Below are 4,982 nucleotides of genomic sequence, written 5' to 3' on the forward strand. Positions count from 1 at the left end.
ACTCCCCGACAACCTGCCCCAGTGGTTTGTCTCCCAGGTGGCCTAGACCCTGCCAAGTTGACAACCAATATTAACTGTCATGGAAAGAAATAAACAAAATCTAGAACATTTGTATTGGCTCACTGCATCATTTTGGGGCACGGTGTTTAAAAAGAACTTTGCTTTTCCATTCCAAACAGATGGATGGATGGGCTTCAGCCCTTACGAAGTGTGCCGAGCACCAGCCCCCTGCAGCACTGCAGAGAGAGAAGCACCAAAGATCTATGTCTGGGAGAGCAGATTCGGGACACAGAGCAGAATGGCTGTGGGGGACAGACTGAATCAATTTTCAGGTGGTGGGGGCGGGAGGGGAGAGCTAAAAAGTACAAAGAAAACTATGACGAGTCTGGAGTGGGGTGAGACGAGCGAAAGAGCTGAGAGATTTGAGCAACTAAGAACAAGAAGCATCCAGAACTGAAAGGGGCAAGACATACGGTTTTCAGTTTTATCTTCTGTTTTATTGTAAAGAATAAATTAATAAAAGAATACCTTTATTTTGCATTGTTTTGTTTTGTTTTGTTTTTATTAGAAAACCCTATATGTTCCTTGTAAAAGTATGAGGATAGGGCACCCATGTTTGGCCATCTAAGAAGTAACCACTGCTAATGTTTGGGATTTTTAAGATGGGTGAGTGGGTGGGTGTGGTCTTAGACAAGATCTCTTACCGTGTAGATCAGTCTGGCCTCAACTCCCAAAGATCTTCTTCTTCTCAAGTGCTGGGATTAAAGATGTCCACCAGTGTCCCTAGCCAGTGTTTGTGTACCTCTTTTCAGGCTTTCAAGTAAGCCATTGATAAGAGTTCTTTAAAATGTCATATATTAAACATGAAAGTCCACAGCTTGATCACTCACCAGTTAATAGTACAGTACAAACCTTTTTCTAGAAAGCCTCTTTCATGAGCAGTGTCTGTGAGATTTCTGCTCCCTCTTCTGTGTTTCTTCCCACATGTCTCTACAAGTAAGGGAGATGTCTTAGACCCAGGTGGGAGATCAGAGCTTACAGCATCCTTTGCTACAGTAGCAGAGGCTTGAAAGATCCGAGGCTGTGGGGCGCTTAGGCTCAGTACATGAAAATTGGGGCCATCCTTTGGTTTACATTTGTATTTGTGGGCTTTGTTTTGGGTTTTAGATTTATGTATGTGTACAAGTGTTTTGCCTACACATATGTTTATGCACCGTGGGTATGAATGGTGGCCATGAGGTTCAGAAAAGAGTGTCAGATCCTCTGGAACTGGAATTAATGATGGCTGTGAGTCACCATTTGGGTGCTGAGAACTGAACTTGGGTCTTCTGCAAGAACTGCAAGGGCTCTTATCCAATAGGACATCTCTGCAGCCCTGGGCTTATGGTTTTAAGACAGTATTTCTTATGTCTCAGTTTAGCCTCAAACTCACTACGTAGATGAAGATAACCTCGAATTCTTCCTCTTCTTCTTCTTCTTCTTCTTCTTCTTCTTCTTCTTCTTCTTCTTCTTCTTCTTCTTCTTCTTTCTTCTTCTTCTTCTTTCTTCTTCTTCTTCTTTCTTCTTCTTCTTCTTATCCTTCTTCTTTTACTGGTTTTTCAAGACAGAGTTTCTCTGCATAGCCTTAGCTGTCCTGAATTCGTTTTGTAGACCAGGCTGGCCTTGAACTCATATGGATCTGCCTGCCTCTGCCTCCCTGAGTACTGAGATTACAGTTGTGCACCTCCACACCTGTCTTGACCTCAAATTCCTCATCCTCCAGCCTCTACCTCTCAAGTATTAGGAAAGGAAATTGGAATAGAACAAACAAAATACATGTCCTGATATAAATGTGGATATAATCCCAGTTCTTCAGGGACTGAGGCAGGAAGACCTCAAGTTTGAAGCCAAACTTTCTCAAAATCTCGTGTGTGTGTGTGTGTGTGTGTGTGTGTGTGTGTGTGTGTTCCTGTCTGTGTATATGTGTTTATACAGATGCACGCATATGTCCACATGAGCTATAGAATCATAGCAGGGGTACTCCAGCTTTCCTGTATAGCTAAGCTGATATCCTGAACATTTACAACATCTCCATACATGTGAAGCAGGTGTCATCTCTTTGGCGTGTCACTGTGTGGCATCTTGAGGACTATGTTCTCAGTAAGTGTTCACTGTCCATTAGTATTCCTGCTGCTGCTGGTTCTCCTGGAGCTGGCTAATGGGCCACTGAACAACTACAGCTCCTAAGTGACAAGGCACTTCTTATTCAAGTGGTGCCTGGGGTCCCTCTTGAAGATACCAAGTAAGAGCTCTTCCCAATTAAAATGTTCCAGATGAAGGCCATGACATATTCCCCAAGGAGGGCACTGGCTGCTCAAGAGCTAAAAGTAATGCACTCGTCTCACAGCTCCCCACTCTACTGCCCTTGAAATGGGAAAACAATTATTTTCATCATCCTCAGCAGGAAGTTGCCCAGAGCCAAAACAGGTTCCCTGGGCATCCTTGAGGGATCTGGACCAGAGGGAGAGCTGGGCCCAAGAGTTCCTGCCTGATGCAATATTAGTACATTCCCCAGTAGACACACTCCTCATGTCTTAGCTCGAGATAATAAATTTAAAAGTTTAGGAAAACAGCCTAAACTGTGCTCTACTTCAGCTTCAGAGATGAGAGACAGAATGAGCCCCTGATAACCCAGCTTAATACCCAGGAACACCAACAAAGACCTCATGGGCACATGGATTCCATTCTGGAAAACCCCAAGCCTTTTGTGGGCACCCTGTCATGAGCACACAGGACATACCAGAGCATTCTTTCCCCCTGCCTTGTCTTTTGTTTAGTTTTAAAGCCTTCTGTAAAAGGCCTCCCCCCCCCCCACATCAGAATCCTTCCTAGAGGCTCTCTAACAATGTGCTTAATTAGCAGGGCTCAGAATCCAACCCTAGCTAGGCTTTACCTCAGTATACAATGGGGACCTGAAATGACTATAAACTCCTTCGAGCTCACTTTGATCTTAAACAAAATCTATCATCTGACATATTTGAGGAGATAGATCTGGTATTGGGGAAAAGAAAGGCTTAAAAAAAAAAAAAAAAAAAAAAAGACAAATAACAGGCCATACACAAGGCTGAAAGAATCACAACCATCCTGGTATCAAATTGCACCTGTGGCTCCCTGCTCTGTGCAGATCCATTTCGTGGGGGGGGAAACAAATCCTCTGGCCAGTTGCCTTCTTGTGACTTCTCTATAACTGTAGCATTCATGACCACACTACCCTGTAACTGCCCTGGATGCTTATGGCACCTTTTTCTCAATTCTTTCTAGTTCTCTAGATGTTCTTCCATGGTCCTACTCAGGGGTAAAGCATTCCTGAGTGCTGCGCTCCTCGGCCTCTGTGCCTGGCCTTTATCTCAAATGCTCTCCAGAGACACAAAACAGACCCAGCTCATACACTCCTTTGACTTAAAAAGGTTATCTGTAGGGAAACAGTCCCCAGATGGATGTCTCTAGTCATGGCCCACATTCTACTGATGGTTCCACAGACTGGCTGTTGTGTACGAGCCTCAAACTCGACACATACAAAGCAAAGCACATCAACCTCATTCTTCATCCTCCTTCTGTGCCTCACTGTTCTCTGGGCATCCTTATCTACCCATCACTTAAGCAGTATATTTGAGTCCATGCTCAGATCCCTCTGTTGGCTTCCTATGTACAGTTTGTCAACATCTATCTCCATCAAGAATTGAGTTTGGGGGCCAGGTGTGGTGGTGCACACCTTTAATCCCAGCACTCAGGAGGCAAAGGCTGGTGGATCTCTGTGAGTTCGAGGCCAGCCTGGTCTACAAATTGAGTCTAGGACAGCCAAGGCTACACAGAGAGACCCTGTCTCAAAAAACAAAAATAATAATAATAATAATTGAGTTTGGTTGTTAGAAACAGGTGAAAATCACAGTGCACTCAATGGGGGGGGGGGCAGGGGCCGGGGGAGGGTGCCATGTCTTGCCTAGTGTAAGGTTCAGAGGTCAATATCCAAGGATGGCTGCTAGGCTCCTTGTACCCTTAGTCCCTGTCCTACTTCCCTGCCATGTTTTCCAAAAGCTCCCACCGCTTAGAGCATGTCACCATTATAAGATGATGGTCTCCAATTTCCAGGAACAAAAGAGAGCAGAGGCCACAAGGGCAACTGCGTCTGAGTGAACCTCCCTTAAGAGTTGTCCTCCTTGAGCATATCTCATTAGCAGTCTGTGTGAGCTGCAGAAATGTAAACCTTCATGTGGTCCCTTCACCCCTCCCAATAACATATAAGGCCTGTTCAGTAACAGAAACAATGCAACAGCTAATTGGAAGGCAAGAAGGCAAGCAGTGCCACCCATTCTACTTTCTTAATATCTATCAGATTCAAACTCCCAGCATTCCCAGTCCTACAGTTCTGCTCAGTTGCATCCCAGTCAGGCCAATTGTCCATCACCTCTGCTGCTCTATGATGCCATATTATTTTTCTTAAAGATATATATGGTCTGGCCAATCTCACATTAAATCTTTCAGGGGTTCCCCTTTAGCTTGAAAAGAAATAAAAAAGGATAAGCTGCTCTGCGGGGTTCCTAAACCCTTACAATTTGCCTTCCCTCTGGGCCTCCCCTCTCCTCGCTTTTCCCAGAGCTCTGCTTTGTGCACAGCACTCATCTTTTCACTCAGCATCTCGGTTTTGCTCAGGCTGTCCCAGCTTTGTAAACGCTGCTAGCACCGGCTCTGTCAGGCACCCAGGCATTTTCAAATGTAATCAATGATTAGAGACTTGAGGAAGTACCCCTCAGCAAGACTACCTGTTCCTATGGTGAAAAGAGTTAGCAAAATGTGTTCTTTGTAACACATGCATACATATCACTCCTTAAACCATAGCAACCCTGCTTCTTCTTGAGAACAAAGAATGAATCGGTTCAGCGAAGACCCAAGAACACGTAAGATGATGGGCCAATGGCTAGGAAGATGGCTGTCAATACAGACGG

Source organism: Acomys russatus, chromosome 3 (genome assembly GCF_903995435.1).
Source record: "Acomys russatus chromosome 3, mAcoRus1.1, whole genome shotgun sequence".
In the NCBI taxonomy this organism is placed as follows: Eukaryota; Metazoa; Chordata; class Mammalia; order Rodentia; family Muridae; genus Acomys; species Acomys russatus.